The sequence below is a fragment of the Dermacentor andersoni genome, chromosome 8 (assembly GCF_023375885.2).
Source record: "Dermacentor andersoni chromosome 8, qqDerAnde1_hic_scaffold, whole genome shotgun sequence".
In the NCBI taxonomy this organism is placed as follows: Eukaryota; Metazoa; Arthropoda; class Arachnida; order Ixodida; family Ixodidae; genus Dermacentor; species Dermacentor andersoni.
The window spans coordinates 40,774,897-40,792,315 of record NC_092821.1 but is presented as its reverse complement, the minus strand read 5'-3'; the positions used below and the strand labels follow the sequence as shown (position 1 = coordinate 40,792,315).

Sequence of the window (17,419 nt, the reverse complement as noted above, 5' to 3'; positions counted from 1 at the left end):
AGAGCCCACATGCAAGTCTTGTGCTTGATTTAGGCTCTCTAGAACACGTATAGCGTAGCCGCGTGGGTTGACTAGAAAACGCCGCTTGTTATAATGTGCTTGGGTGATTTTCCCATGATTCCCTATTAAGGAGGTGATCACCAGGCTTCAGGACAGTCACGCGACGCTTGCTCCCAGTCATCTTCTTTTCCTCCATGATTCAATGCAACGGAAGGACGTGCGCTGTGAGCGCAGGTTGACGTCTCCCTTTGTGTCGTCTGCTATCTGAGCGCCATCTTCGTTAGTGCCACCGCCATTTTGCGCTTCTTTCCGTCGTGTATATCTTCCAAAAGAACTCTTGTCAGTGTCGTCTTGCCCGTGCACGACCTCAGTCCCGGGGAGGAACCTGCTTTCGCCGCTGATGAGAAGACGGAGCTTTTCGCGTCCGGGTCGTTGCCTGCCTGGTTTCGGATGCCTCGGCTCGTTAACGACCGGGCTTGTTTCCGCGTAGCCCGCTCTTTTTGTTTATCCGTCCAGGATATTGTTTTTACTTTTCTGGTATTTTTCACTCGCTGTGTTGTTCACGTTCGGGAAAGTTGCTCGCAAGAACGTAGGACGAGTAAACATAATTGCGACGTGCTCTCTTTTATTTAATTTATTTTTTCATGGGTATCTGCTTTTTTTTCTCTTATATTTATGCGCTTCCGCCTTCTATGAAATCAACAATGGGAATCTAGAAAGCAAAACGGAACCTGTTATGTTGGCTGATCTTTCTTTCTTTCTTTCTTTCTTTCTTTCTTTCTTTCTTTCTTTCTTTCTTTGAAATTTTAGTTGAGTGAAATATGGCATAGCAGGGTCGACTGATGGCGAAAAATCCGCAGTTTTTCTTCTTTAATGTGGACTCCTAAGCTTAGCACTAGCACGTCATTGTGATGTCATACATTTTAGTATACATCAACACTCGACAAAATGAATTGGTTATGAAGACGAAACACATCACTGCTCTAAGAGACATTAACAGGCCAGCCAGTGCTTAATAGTTAATTTTTTGTACTTGCCGTTATTCCTAAGGATAGCTGATCGACTACAACCACACGTTTCCCTCTCAACCAACTGCAGCAATGTTTTGGACTGCGTATAAGCTTAGTTTCAGGCAGTGGAACTATAGATAAGTCTCCGCGCATGATTGGACTTTTGAAATAGGAGTGCATACGTCACGAAGAGCTCGCCAAAAAAATAGGCGTTTTTAATGCCGAAACTGGCTAAAAAAAAAAAAAAAAACGCCACCATTACCGTTCCCAGGAAATGACGCACAACTCGGACCATTGAAAATCATCGCGGAGCCTCAGCATGACATTCAAGATTGGGCAACGCCCACGGAGCGCCAGAAAAATCTCGGGAGGCCACGGTCTGAAATTTCAGTGACATGGTGCGCGCATCGTCTGCCGAGGTGTTAATTAAACGTTGTTAACAAGGTGATTGGACAACTGCCAGCCCCGAAGCTTTGCCAGGATTGCTTGAACGGTACTGCTCAATTATAGAACCAGTTTAGCCGGAGCTAAATTTGGCTGCAGTTGGCATTTAAGCGTGAAACTGTGTTGTGATACGTGTACGATGATGTCCCGCAGCGTGCGATCGTAAAGCAGAGCCCGCTCTACGTTTTGGTCCCTCACAGCGCGCCCGCTGCGCGCGTTTCCCGGCAACCCGGCGTCGGAGCTAAAGATAAGATTGCCGGCGTATCAGCACGCGCTCCTCAAAGTTGCCGCAGCTGGCAGCACGCCGCGATGATAATCAGGAAGTCTGGGAAGCGCCCGGCATATCTTCGCGGTACGCGTGCTGAGAACACATCGAACGCCGCTCGCTAAATAACAGCGTTGGACACGAATCACTGCCCCGGCTGATCGCGCATAACACGCGTTCGCTCAGGCGAAGAGGTCGCGTAAATTGAAAAAAAGTAGGCCAGCGCCGCTGCTATAGTATACGATTGCCGAAGAACTAGGTGTATACGCGCTATATTTTAACCGCTGACGCGGGCATCAACACCACTGTGTATGTCACTCTGCACGGGTCATGCGCGTCACTCCGCAGTGACGTCAGCAAATGAGAGGGAGGGTGTAACCTGGGGCTGTAACGACGCGAGTCACCCGCTGTTCTTTCAAACTCCGCAAGTGCAGCGACGATCACATTTGCGTATATGTGGCAGCGCTCTGCGATCTCTGTGTTGTCATTTTACCGCTGGTTGTTCGGCTCAAAACAGCGCTCAACAGTGGGCCACAGCAAAATTTACGGGACACGGGATTTGCGCAATACGCCAAATTCCCGCGGAGATTGAGCACGTATATATTATCCGATTCAAAGTTTCGATCTGCAGTATACCTATTGCTACTGGCACTGCGGCTAATTAAATTATAAGCGCCATGCCCTATAACACACCAGAAATTTACGGAAGGGTTGCAAATGAACTTTTGTTGGTGCATTGGTGGTAACTTGGGAACGGCGCGAACATTCTGCACGTCTTCAAGCAGTGTTATTTGAAATAAACCTTGCTGTTAGTTTGCGTTCGCATGTTGTCGATCGTTTTGCGCTGTTCCCAAGTTACCAAACATTTCGCATTTGTCGTGGAAGCTGTGTCACGCTAAACTTTTGTGGTCGACTGTATGCGTTCTCCCGTTCAACATGTATCAATCTATCTTCAGGAGGCTGCTCGATCGCGCCAGGGAATGCACGATAGTTGGTGCACGTAGCTACCGAACCATGCTGTAAATAAATTTGAGCGCAACCTTGTATTAGAGCGCCGCAGGAGTAAAACTCAAGGGCGGGTGAGGGTGGGATGACATTGAAGGAAACGCGATAGTGACCCAGGAAAATGTATCTCGCACTTGAAACCGTTCCGACGATTGTTACTGTGCGTGGTCTATACACGCTCCCTACTCGCTGATTACTGTAAAGCTTACTTCTCCGCCGAAACAATATTCAGAAACGTCTAGCACGTTGCGACGTGTGTCCTTCCCTGCCCTAAATATATTTGCAGAAGGTCGGTCAGCGAGCCAGCCTTCGTTTTTCTTTACGGCTCTGCGCTTTCCGAGCCTTCTTTGCATGTTCACCTATACTACAGTTTACCGCCTCGTCTTTATCTTCGCCAACATCCGTGACGCGGAATGTGCGGCCCATGTCGACGTTACCGATTCCAGATTCGCTCGCTGTGTGGCCGTTCCTCCCTGTTTCACTTTCAGCGCAACGGCCGCGCGCACACCCTCCCGGTCGCGTCTTCTCCGGCTCTCTTTGACCTCGCGGATAAACAAATACCCCCGCCACGCGGTCCCATTCTCTGCCCCTTCTTCTCTTCACTGCGTATACGCATCGTCGCGGCAGAGCACACGGCTATCGTCTTTCCCCGCCCCCGCCATCTCCGCGCCGCCCCGTGGTGAAGACCAAACAATGCACGCTTATAGCGGTGCTCCGGTTTGCGTCGCCGTTCTGGGATATAGCGCTAGTTCTGTGCAGCGCGTCGGCCGAATGGCGGCGAGCTCGCGGAGGGGCGTGGCTTCTTTTTTCGTCTAGGAGCCGTTACGAAGGTGTACCGGTGTTTCAACTTCGGGGCGACCTTGACTTCGCGGGTCACGTTGGAGAGCCTCGCACGCAAGGTTCGAAACCGCTGGCTGCTAATCACCTAATTAGGTAATGCACAATGCTCAGTGGCGCTTTATGTTGCATTATTCTCATTATGCATTATGCTCCAGTATGACAGTGATTACTTAATCGTTATTCAAGCAGCTGCTGCTGCGGAAGCGTGACTTGAGACTTTGCTCTCCCGGCCTTCGAGGAGTCTGCTTCACTGAGGCACCTCCTCGACTTGAATGCGAAACCGAGGATACTCGAGAGTGTTGAGTGCAAGTCAGTTAGATTTCCTCGACTATTAGCCCACGCGGTATATACATACCCAATACGTCGACTAATATTGGGAAGGGCAACCTGAAAAGCAAACCTTCAGACATCTCGGCAGGATTCGGTAAGAACTGAATATGCTGTCTCGAGACTAATATCGTCAATCGCAGTGCACTGTAGAAAGGGCATGCAGCTGGCGGCTCTAAAATATTGGGTGTAGCTTGGCTAATAACTAATTGTCTGACGAACTCTAAAATTCCTAGGGTTAATTAAAGTAATCCAACGGGATAGTTCGTTCACTATGAGAGACTAGCCAAAAATTGAATCAGAAAGATAGGTGGTCAAATCTAAAAAGAAACACTAATGAGAAACATTGATAACATACAAAAAAGTAAGACAACACAAAGTTTTAAAAATTTAGCTAGGAAGTCTTTCTGATTCAGATGTAAACTTTTCAAAAGCTGCGCATGCATACCTTTGACAACGTGCTAGAGAGGAGGCTCCCAAAGAGAGAATATCCGTAAGAGCAAGCTTCAAATCCAATGCGGTAAAACGTTTATAAACAATTTTTTTCTTAATGATGAGAAACGATGACATGGTAAGAAGTGGGATAGGAGGCGCATTCCTCCCTTTCTTCACCAATGGCGTGGAGCGTGCTGTACATGGTACGGAAGAACGGGACACAAGCTGCAGATTAGGCTTATCTCCTCTGGTTACAGCGATGGACATTTTCCTTTAGACAGTTTTTAATTTGTATTCCTTGTTGAACACTCGTTCAATCACTCAGTGCGGAGCTCGCTCGAATCCAGGCAGATCTGGGGTATCGGTAGTCATTACCGTTCTGGCCTCCGCATAAGATGCACGCTACCAGGGCCTCGGAGAAGGGCGGCGTGCAGTGTTCGTGCAGCCTGACCTCGGAGGCAATAACTAATCAGTAGACCGCCTCACATCTAGCATGGGAACATACATACATACATACATACATACATACATACATACATACATACATACATACATACATACATACATACATACATACATACATACATGCATGGATGCATGCATGAATGCATACATACATACATACATACATACATACATACATACATACATACATACATACATACATACATACATCTAGAATGGCAATGATAGTTCATGAATTTGACTTGAACTTAGTCCCTTCGTGGTTCGTTGTGCAAACCGAATGTCATCTTAAATTTGCTGTACGGCCATGGTTGTCCTCATTTACCTTTCAATTTTCACCATTGTGTTGTTTGCTGGACATCGCAAGCAAAGAAAGAAAAACTCTTAAAATATCCTAAATATTCACCCGCGGTGACTGCGTAACATATATACGGCAATCATCTAGCGACACGCGTATTGAGAAATGTAGACACTCATTTATGCAGTCGAAATAACGTCATATTTCTATCCTCTAAAGAAATATTATGTGACCAGCAGGCAGCACAGCTGAACTACGACACAAAGACAGAGAGAGAGACAGAAGAAAAAAGAACAGAAAGAAAAGCGGGTAATTTTGCTGTCTCCATGAAGCTATGCATAATCGAAGGAAAATGCACGCAGTATTCATCACCCCCGTGGGGGCGGAAAGACTGCAGCGCCAGATTTCCGTCTAGTAATCTTAGCAAAATGCTCTATTCCCGAAACATGGCCGCCGGGATTTCGCGCGTATTTTTTAGACCAAAACCTGCGCTCTTAATCTTGGAGGCCATGCACGGAAGTATACCGAAACGGGGCACGCCGCGTCCTTGGCGTTCGTTCTTGCTGGCCGCGAATGGGAGTTTCAGCTTTCGCCGAGGAACGGAATGAACGGCGCGGGGAGGGGGGGGGGGGGGGAGGTTGCAGTTGCAGTGATGATGGCGGCGGAGAGGGAAGGGACGGTGCTCTGCTCAGCGTCTGAGACTCGACACACGTGAGTCACGGCTCTGCAGCGCCAGACACACCCAAAATAAGAACAACGTGCGACAGCGGGTGTCGCCGTGGTCTGTGGCTGCAGCGTGTGAGGAGGTTCTTGCACAGGCCACGAGCTGTCTGGGCGACGCACGGCGTCACTGCAAAACGTTGCATCTTTGCCGGGTCGTGATATTACGCATAGAGTTTCCTACTAAAATTACTAGAGGCAACTCTGGCGCTTTGGAATAGTAAACGATAGCCATGATATGGCTAATAATACAGCCAATCAAAGTCGGGCCCCTCGAGGTACTTTTATCTGACACACACACACACACACACACACACACGCACACGCACACGCACACGCACACACACACACACACGCACACGCACACACGCACACGCACACACACACACGCACACACACACGCACACACACACACACACACGCACACACACAAACACACACACATACATTTAAATGCATAAAGGCAATTATGTCTCTGTGCACATGGAGGATATTAAGTGCGAATTGTGCCGATTAAATAGGAAACATTTTACTGAAGATTATCGACACGCGAAGTCATAAAGCCGTTTGAAGCCAGAATGACGAAGTTTTGGCGAATCCATGTGTACTGGCCAGCATTGCCATGTTGGATGAATCGCTGAGTCGGCATACTTGCAGCTCTTGGAGTGCTATTCAGCTGGACATCGTAAAATTCCGCTATATCGTCGAATTCAGTAATGGCGGGATTTACGGCCAATCAGAGAGGCCGTAGCTGTCCTCTGGGCGAATCAGAGCTGACAATATGGCTGGCTGAGACGATGCCCAGAATAGCACCCCTGCATACACCAGCGCCAGATTTCCCTGTAGTAATTTTTATAGAAAGCTCTCATGATAGTGGTGCTCCCGGATTAAAACATGCAGCGTACACCAGCCATTACTTAATTATTCCATGCAGTATTCAACACAGGATCCTCGCATGAGTGGCTTAATGCGCGATTATTGTGTGCAATAACAGGCTTAAGCTATAAGTACAGAATAAGCGAGCAGTTGGCCCTCATTGAGAATAATTTGCGGATGTGTCGATCCCGGCCCCTACAGACAAAACGTGCCTGCACGCTCTGATAAACGTGAGATGCAAAAACTAAACAAAATTTAATAAAAATACTGTATTAACAGCCGCAACACGTACACGCGGTGGTCATCGTGTGTACCCGCGTGTGGTTTTGAGTGCGTGGTCGACGAACTAAATGCAAGACGCGCAGAAACCCGTAAACCGGAAAGCAGCCCGACCTCCTAATTGCCGCGGCTTGTACTACAAGAGACCGGGCAACGTTTACGACAGCGCCCCATTTACATTCCCTTGAATGATCTTCCCTATCTGGCGATAAGATAAACTGCGGCCTGGCATCGTCGTCTGCGCTGCGCCGCTGTGCCATAGACCGCCGCTGAGTATAGTACACATAAACGCGCGCGCAGTCTGGCTTCGTGGGTGGCTTTGGCTCGGCTCGGTCAGCTTGTCTGCGTTTTATCTATACTCCTCTGCCTACCAGCTCCAGCGCATGTACCCTTCTCGCAGCTCTCCTGACCCTCCGAGTGCCATGGCGTGTTGCGACCCGATTTCTTTGAAAGCGTTAGTTCGTTTTATCTTGTTTTGCTTTGCCTTATGTACGTTCTTCATCTTCCTCTTATGACCGCCTCTCACTCTTGCGCAAGAAAAGAAGAAAGAAATAATAGAAGAAGAGACGGCCACGCCGCCTTGTTCTGGGAGATGATGGCAGGCCCTCACCTGGCCCGATTGCCTGATTCGATTAGTCAGCGAAGGCGGCACTTCGGATGGCGCCAATGTCCCCACGTTCCAATATAGGAGTAGTTTGCAGGCGTGAGAGACCGGGTCAGACCCGCCAGGGTGGGGCCTTCTATAAGGGGCGCTTCTGGAACAAGGAAGGCACCCTCCTCGTCGTTACCTTAATGGAACATTGAACGGAAATACTAGGTCGGGATTAGAGCGGGAAAGTTATTAGTGTTCGTATTATGTCAAAACACTGACTGAAATGATTCGTCGGGCCAGTAAACGGACATACGTTACAGTTAAAGGTTATTCACTTTGGAGGAGGAGGATGAAAAACATTTATTGAGAAAGAAAAAAAAAACGACAAGCAGGTGTATTTCTGCTTGTGCTTTGGAAGCTTCACTAGTATTCTCTGCTAAAAAAGAGGGGTGGGGGCGGGGGATCATTCTTATATTATATATAGGGAAGAAACGCAATTTTCTATATTCAAATTTGCCGCCAATTCAATACCCCGATTATATTATGTCGCGGTGTGTTGTCGCGGATTTTGCTTACGTTCTCATCGTTTTGTTCGTTTTTCTGCAGAAAAAGAAAAGTAAGACTGGGCCGAATGACACGTTTCTTCAGTTCATTTTGTGCCCGGGCCCTAATGAATAAACCTAGCTTTAGCTCGCCTTGGCCAGACATTGCGAAAAAATGTGAAGTCCAGAGACCACTCCGGAGACTACTCATCCGGATCGACTCAAAAGAAATAAAAACTGCAACTTCAAAAAATTTGGTGACCACTCGGCACATCTAATGGAATGGGAACGTATTCACCCAGCGAGACCTGTAGGTAACGCACACGTTCCAGAAGAGCTTGGTTTTAAAGTGGACGAAAGCAGCAACCGGTTAGCAGTCTAGATAAGCAAGAGACGTTCAGAGTATTGGTGGAAAAACAGCAGGGAAGAGATTGATACGACCGAACCTGCTACAGGCACAGGTAGCGGTACACGAAATGTAGATAGAGAAGTTTTAGGCAAGAGAAAGAAAGAAAGATTGAAGAGAAAAATACAAAAATAATACACTGAAGGGCATACCTGATTAGCTCAAGCAGGCTACGTGGCTATTTGTCACCGCTATGTTTAAAAGGCGATGCCAATAAGTCGTCATCATCATCAAGGTCACACACCAGCTCACTCTAACATTCTTTCAACGGTGTCCTTTAAAAGTAAATACAAAAAAGAAAGAATAACTCTCATGCTATAGTGTTATTACGAAATTAGTCTCTTCCGTCTGGGGTGCTGTAATAGACAAGTTCCACGTCTGTAAACAAAAGGCCATGGCGCAGGCAAAGAGAGTATAGAGGGTTACGTTGATATTTCACTGAATGCCGCGTTGAACAACAAACGTCGTCAAGTGATTTCTGAAAGGTTGGCTAACCTTATTATCCGGGAAATTTCGCGCCAGCAGCATTATTTGTCAGTTCTCACTCTCGTTCTTATTGTTTTCCCCGCACGGAATTTGACAGCAGCGCTACCGCATCTTCGTGACGTCACGCTCTGCACCTTCTCTACACAGTGCAATTAACACGTCTGCGCGCGCGCTGCTAATCGTCGTGTTCCTAACGAACAGCCGTGACCAGCATCACTTTTCCCGTCAGTGAAACGGAACGTGTCGCTCCTCCCTCCTCTCACCGGCTAAGCCGGCGTGGCCAGTTCAACCTACGTCACGCCTCTTAGCGGATCCGCAAGTACGAATCAGACGCGTTCGACCGTTGCATGCACGGCATGCATATATGTGTACGACCTCACGTGGCATATACAGTCGTCGTGCCTCGAATACGTGGTGAGCCACTGACGCAAGCCGGCGCGTGACCCGATTCCAGACGTGTATTGTACACCTCTTAACACGCGCCGCTTGGCTTCGCTCGTGAAAGCGGATTTTCGCCGCTCCTTATAACGGTCGTTCGCGCTCTCCGTATGTCGATCTACTCACTTCGAGGCCATCCGACTCGGGTCGAGTGCGCGGTTATAAGACGCCGCCCTATACAGCTTTCATCGCCGCCTTCTTAAGTGTGAGAACACCATCAAAGTAATCCCCGTTTATTGACCTATTTCGGCACCTAGAAACTTTGTTCTTTTTATTTCGTAGACACTACTTTTTTTTTTCTTTGGTAGCGCCCGAGTCGATTTTCTTTGGCGTACGGAAAACGAAAACGCGCCCCTTCAACGGTTTCGTGCTTACCGCGGAGCTGCCCCGACTCGCAGATAGCAGAGATAAGGCACCTGTTACGGAACGCTGCCTCCATCCATTTTCTGTACTTTTTCTTGTTCATTTCCTTGTCGCTATGTTTCTCCTCATTTTTTCCTGGCTTTTAATGCCGTGGCAAGGTCGTGTTGTAACCGCCGGTTCTGCTTTCGCCCGAAGGTCGCTTTTTTAAATGAGCTTTCTTCTCCACTTTCCGCTCGGCGCGCGTTTTCATTGCTGCTGCGTCCGTATACCGAACCGTCTGCTCGTCGTCTGCATGCATGAAGGTGAAATAATTCGCAAACGAATAAGAAGCTATTGCAATAGCAGACGATATCGAGTAGCAGGGGCACTACGTTTCCAATCGGAATTATCCTGCGTACAGCTACGAAATTACCAATTAAATTGCGCAAATAACCCCACATAGATACTGACGTATATTGTAGCGTGTACGCCTACTATAGGCATCTCGCGTGTACCAGTACTGGAAATCGTAGCGTCGTTTAATCGTCATCCTCACTGTCAGCATCAGCATGTTTAAATCATCTGCAGAACGACTGCACTCCCTGCAGGGATCTCCTGTTACATCGGTCTTCCGTCACCCGAATTCATCCTTAGCGGGACACCACAAAACCAAACATTGTACACGAGTTCACACTTGATGAAGCATCATTTCGAAACTTATGTTTCCGTTCGTTTGGTGGTACACGTTGTTCTTACGCACAGAGAAAAAAAAAAGTAAGGGAGAACTTGTTTCTCTTGAAAACGCAATGTCGGCACGTCAGGGTGAAGTCACAGCTTTCAGATTACGTTCCCGCTATATTTTGGCAACATTGGCTCGGGAAAAGTGTACTAAAGTTGTTCAGTATTTGGTTTCGTTACAACGCAACGCGATGCATGCTCTAGGCATAAATTACGAAATAGTTGCGAGCAGATGTCAAAATTCATTACGTCACGAAGAGTTGTGCAGGAACTTCCAAGGAGAAGTCGGCACCCGTCTTGTAGCTTTTTCTATTTTTCTAGCCTATAGCCAAGCGTCCGCTCACATTTTAGAGTTGTTCTTTAACATTATAGGGAGGATGGATTTAACGCTACGGCTTGACACGCTATTCGCACGTTGCGTCCCTTTAATGTTGGCCAGTTTCCCGGCCAATCCTTGCGCTTCGTATAATCCTCTGCCGGCCCCGATAAATTGCGTCGTGTATGTCGCACGCCACGAGAAAAAAACGCACGAACGAACGCAAGATCGACTCGCAGGCGCGGATTAAGAGCGATGAGAATGTGGGACAGCGGCCCTGATTCACCCGAGTCTCTCTTTTTTTTTTTTTCGTATGTTGCCGACAGCTTCACTGAGACCTTGAACGACTGCGATTGCAAAACTAGCGCATTCGGGCGCTGAGCTTAATCAGCGATCGTGTGACTCGGCCGAAACGATGTGGACCTCGCCGAGGGTAACTGTATACAGCGGTCTCGACTAATCGCGCGTTCCCCAATTAAAAGCTTCCGGGACGGTGTCATTCGTAATCGCCGCACCTTGTTAACGCGAAGGAGCCGCGTTATAATTATTGCGCCCCACTGCCATATCGTATAATGACGTACGACCGCTGGACCAGAAAGGTACACGCGGTATTAGGCTGTAGTGATGACACGCACGCAACAGACAAATATATATATATATATATATATATATATATATATATATATATACGTATATTTACGTGAAAGAAAGATATATTTGATAAATGTGGATACTATGCCTGCGTAGCCGTTCCATCGACTTTCTTCTGCGACCTGTGGGTGGGCTGTCGGACACAGCTGTCGCCGACGCGTACAGACTGTGCAATTACGCGTACCTCTAGCTCCGTCCTGCGGATAATTCGGCGTACAGCTGTTGAACGCACTGTGCGCTCTTCTTCTCCCATCTTCCGACGCTTCGCGCTGTTTTCAAGGACGGCTTAACGCGCCGCCAACGACGCGTTCGCCGCCGGGTTGAGTCCTTGCGTAAACCGGGCTTCCGTGCGCTTCGCTTCCTTTGCGCCTCCACGACCGCCGAATGCTTCTCGGCGCGAGAGCCTTTATGCAAATGCACGCCGCGTGCTCGCCGCCGCGATATTGCCGCTCCATATGCGCTCTCGTTGACGCATCTTCAAGGCTCTTGGCGTGGGTGTGGAAATGATGCCGCGTGATACGGCGTTAGCTTCTACACTTCTTGATGCGCCGAGCTAAACCGCTGCGTCAGACGAATCCGAAATACGCTGTATATAAGGGTCGTGCAAACGGATGGCTTCGCGCTGAGACTCCGTGATACCAGATAAATGCACGCATTGGAGGTCGATGCAGACGTTCGATACGTGCACCTCACACTGTGACACATTATACAGGTTCGAGAGCCATCGAAGACATCGCGTGCTCGAGGGCACAAATTTGCCGCTTCGACCAGTTACGCTCGAAGTGGTTGGTACCACTATCGCTTGATGGACGAGAAAGAGAACCGGGGGGCCTGGTTTTGTTAGTGGCGAGGACAATCATGTCAAGCCATCAGATAATGAAGCCACGTAAAGCGTAGGGGTAGTTATTTGTAGTTTTTAAATGAAGTGTACAAATGGCTATAGCTAAAGGGAAATGAAAATGGACGGAAAAGCAACTTGCCGCGAGTGGGTGCCTAACGCAGACATATTTTCCCGCTGGATGAGTAGCCCCGTGAGCGCGCAAAGTTGGCTTCTCTAGTAGACAACAGCGGAGGGTCGTTGGCACGATGTCAGCTATGACACCGTACACAGGCCGTTGCTGTGTAAAATAAGCGTCTCTTCCGTATAACCCGCCTGTTGAATAGTTCATATGGCTCGGTTGTTTATTTCAAACCGTGACGTTAACGCGGGATCTACAATATGTACTTTCTCCTTTCTTTTTGTTCATTCTCACGAATGCTGCTTAATCAGTAATATATGCCACTTTGTATATTTAATCATTTTAATTACGGATCCAAAAATGGTGTGTTTCCTTGCTTCCGCCTAAAAGGCCGACGCGCGATACGTCACGCTTTCGTTTTTCCTTCTTCATTTAACTCGGTAGGCATCTCTCGTCTCGTTCGCGCGTCTTTGTGGCCACGTTGATTTTACGCTCCGCGGTGCACTGCCTAATGGGCAGTCTCCAAATATTAGGCGCCTAATGTGATGACACGTTATCGGCCGTGTTGGCGAAAGGACGCTAGAAGTGTGTATACTGAGGAACCTAAAGGGAGGTTGGCCTCTTTTTGGGAGGCGCTATTTCTAAGCACTCCCCAACCTCTGCACACGTGTTGCGTTCTTTGTTTCTCCCATTTCTAGCCTAGCTGCGGGTAATCCGCCTTGTTGTGGACGGAACGCGACCCGATATTGAAGGATGCGGCCAAAAGCGGAGAAGAGACGGTACATGCATATATAACGCTCGTTTCCGCGAGGTGTAAGGCAGTGTGGCAACCGGGCCTCCTCCGCTCCTTATACACCGGCGGCGGCACGTCGTATAGGTGCGATCGCGCGCGCGTAATCACCTCTTCTACACGGCAGAGTCGGGGCAGCAGAAGTTGCGCCACGCGGATGCCGCGTCTCCGTTGCGCAATCCCGCTGCACCTGTACACCTCGGCGTCCGCCGAGCCCAGTGCCAGTTGCGCCCATCTGATGCCAAGGTCGCGGTGACCCCATCGGCACACGCGCGACGATGGCACGCACTGGGGGTGTATACGCGATCGCTCTTGCTTCGCGCGTGGTGTGTGTGTCCAGCCAGCGCCTCCTAAAAAGACTTGTCCAGCTGCGCGCCCCCTCTTCTCGAATCACCTGCGGAGAGGCTCCGGAGCTCCGCTGCAGAGCGCGACGTTCGATCGCTTGCCGGTGGTTCCAAAGTTGCAGTGTGACAGACGACAGACAGACGAAATGCGAAGACTCCTAATTGTTTGCCAATAGAGCCTGCGCGCGCCACCCCGTGTTGGGGGACGTGCTTCAGGTGGCATGTTGGACGGCTCGTTGCAGAGCACTCCGACAGTGTTGCGAAGGTCACGTGTGGCACTTACCACACGTGCTTTAGTGAGACGTTAGGTTGGCTTTAACGGCAGTGATGATGACTAATTATCACTATTAGACCTCCTTATTCTCGTAGTACTGCTTTACAGCGGATTCACTCGGGAACGTTTCACTGAGTGAAACGTTTTGCCGAATACGCCACGTGGCATCGACGCGATCTAGCATACAAGAGACTAAACGAGTCTCGACATGTAACATCACTCCTTCGAGGCCTTCACCGGCATTTTCTTGGCGGATCAAGATTTCTTATTAGCTCGCGAAATGCAAGTCAGTCTTTCGCGTCCGAACTTCGCGTTGAGGCTTTGCCACTAATGACATCGTGCCGACGTCATGAATTTCGCCCTGTTTTTGCATTAGTACTTGTTTGTATAGTAGTTACACCCTTCGAAGATTCCTAGGCTCACGTTTTCTACGCTCTCGGATGATACCCGTACATTTTTTTGTGTACTAATAACCACAGTGTTTACTATAGACGTTCTTAAAATTAATAGCATCGCAGGTGGAGCACGTAGTTTCGGAGGGTCACTTTCGGCGATATCACTTTCAGTGCGCTTTGATTGGCTGGTTGAGCAATACCGGTTGAGCCGATTTGCTGATTGGCTGGTTGGGCAAAACCGCTCGAATCATTCCACCTGCCGTGTACTTCGTCTCGCGAAATCCATAGTATCCCCGATAGTGATCGTCCGAGAATATGCGTCCCCAGCTGTTGCTCGAATTTTCAGATTATTCTACCGCCTTTATTGTTCTTTTGCGTACCTTCTTTTCTACAAATCCTGCTATCGTGATGAAACTGGCATGTTTTATACTCCGTGAGCATAATATACCAATAAGGCCTTAAGCATATTTGTCTTTAGACGTCTTTTTAAAGTACAGGTTCTCGAGATGAATTCGCAGAACCAAACCACAACGTTTCCCTAAAAATTAAATTAAATTATGGGGTTTTACGTGCCAAAACCACTTTCTGATTATGAGGCACGCCGTAGTGGGGGACTCTGGAAATTTCGACCACCTGGGGTTCTTTAGCGTGCACCTAAATCTAAGCACATGGGTGTTTTCGCATTTCGCCCCGATCGAAATGCGGCCGCCGTGGCCGGGATTCGATCCCGCGAGCAACGTTTCCCTAATAAACGCAACATAGTTTGTAGAAGCCCCATAATATACGAGCTTAATAAGCACTGCGGATTGAAGCAAATACATTGGGGCAAAACGGCCACATTTTTTCAGCTTACTGACGTGAACCACGATGAGGACAAGCGTATCCACCACTACTTATGCACAGCATTGGCCTCGTGCTCGAAACAAAATGAACAAAATAATATTTTGTCGCAACGACGCCAAGACAGACAGGAACGACAGATTCCGCCGAGGGGAATTAAGTCCCATGGAGGTGTCCTTGTTTTACACTGTGTTTAGTCAGCATTTATCTTCAGGCTACGTACTTCAGTGTTTCTTGTTTCTTTTTATTTATTGGTACAGCAGATCTTACGGCATCAGCAAGTTCACAAATGTTATCGCGGCCACGCAATGAACACTCTATCGTCGATGTAGGCAGCCTACGGCACGGAAAAACATGATCGCTGACAACGCGCACGCAACATTTGGAATTCACCGTCCCGCCTTGCGCCTTGCATATTTCGCTGCTGTTTACCAGTCCACGTCCTGCACGCGCGCTCGTGCAAACATATCGAAGAACTCGGTGTGCGAGTGTTGGATAGTATCGCGAATATCGATCTCACATTTTCGTGCGCAACGGTCGCCTACGGCAACTTTGGTGCAGTTAAGCACGCCGGCGCCAAATATAGGAAAGAGCCCGCATATGTCCTTGCCGAAGATGGAAAACACAACGATATAGGTCACTGCGGGCGACGGTGAGAGTTTAGAAACGTCACTGCTTGCGATTAATGATGAAGTCGTCGAGGAACCGTTGGCGTTTTCCGATGGCGTTTTCCGATTTACATACGAGTTTCTTGAATGCACCGAGGACTGAGACGCATATACATAAATGTCGTTCAAGCATTCAGCACGCGAGGTAACGATCGCGGTAGGCCATTGTTTTTGGCTACTATAGCGTAGCCGTGATATAATTTCGCTGGTAGCTCTCGGCTGGCTGTTGCTTTTCCGGGACATTTTTCCCCCCGGCCAACTCAGGGCTACTGCTCGTTCTTCAGCCGGTGATTAATCAACTGTGCACATGTACAGCGCTTTTCTGACTCAGAAAGCCCACCCAGGCCTGCAGGCTGCACGCCACTGTTGTTGGCCGTCGTCGTGAACCCGATTCGGGCTTGAAAACTTTATTCATTGCACCCAGGTTTGGTCAGTGGCTATGCGCTTGCGAACCTATTCGTGCCTGACGCGATCAACTTTCGTCGAAGTGCTCGCTATCAGGATGCGATGTGTGGAAAAGTTATAAAAGGAGTTCAAATCGGATGTGCCGGACAATTTCCCATTGTTCTCGAATTCTTCTTGTACATAAGTAACTATAGGGCTTCTTCCAGTGTCGTCAAGCTGTCTTCCAGTGTCGTTAAGCTGTTGTTCCGTCATCGCAGTTTCTTCGTAGATTTATACAACGCTCGGTAATGTAGACTGCTTCTTTACTGTGACCGTACGCACGCTTCAAGAAACCCCCAAGTGGTCGAAATTGATCGGAAGCGCTCCACTGTGATGTTCTTCCCAGTACAGACGTTATGGAAGAAAAAAAAAAGGGACAGGAGTACAAATTGTAAAGCCTCAGTAAGTTCGAAACTACCATAAAGCGTGATGCGTGTTGCATTATACACACACGTAACATTGATGTTTGCATGCACTGTAACGATCAATGGTACTTATGTAAATCGCAACTTTGTTTTAGTAAGGTTATATTACTAAGGTCCTAGAATCTTACGGGCACTTAGTTGAAAGATCGAGCGAGCTCGTATTTAATAACCATAACAGCGTGCTATAAAGAGGCATGTGTATAGGTACGTCGTATCAATATCACGTTTCTCGAATGCACCCTTTCGCGAGATGATGCGCGAGCTTCGTGTCATCTCGCCGCCGCCGATGAGGAAGATAAAGTGACCTGACCCGAAGGCTCCTGATTTAGGAATTCGTTCCGTTTGGCTTCTCGACAAAGGATCTCCTTCGACAACACGCCTTGCTCGTCGATGAGTGGATCGCAGAAACGTAAAGCCGAAGGCGATGGAGCGCCCTTGGCCCCCGATATCGTCGCCGACATATGGACAAATAGCTCGTTGGCCGAATTGATGACAGCCGGCAACGTTGTGTCTATTTGGCCTTGTCGCGCGTGCTCAAGATCGAAGGAGCGCGCCTGATTGCGTCGATGCCTGTGTGTACACATGAGAGCGCCCGCAATGCGTGTCGTGGAGGTTGCTGCGGCACCAAAGGGTCTCTCATCGACGGTTTCCTGCCTGGGACGCGTCCTTCCATACGGCCTCCGAATTGTGCAACATCCGCGTTCAACCTCGGGCGTGTCTTTTCCTCATCCTCGGCGGTCCGGAGCTGCGATTCTCGCGTGCGCCCATCAGCGTCGCCTGCCACCGCGTGTCGGGCGCTGTCAAT

General features: G+C 48.7%; 1 protein-coding gene across 5 annotated transcripts in view; it reads left to right on the top strand.

The window, feature by feature from the left end:
- LOC126526403 (uncharacterized) overlaps positions 1-17,419 on the top strand; it is a 285,856-nt gene that overhangs the window by 238,998 nt on the left and 29,439 nt on the right. The window lies entirely within an intron of this gene.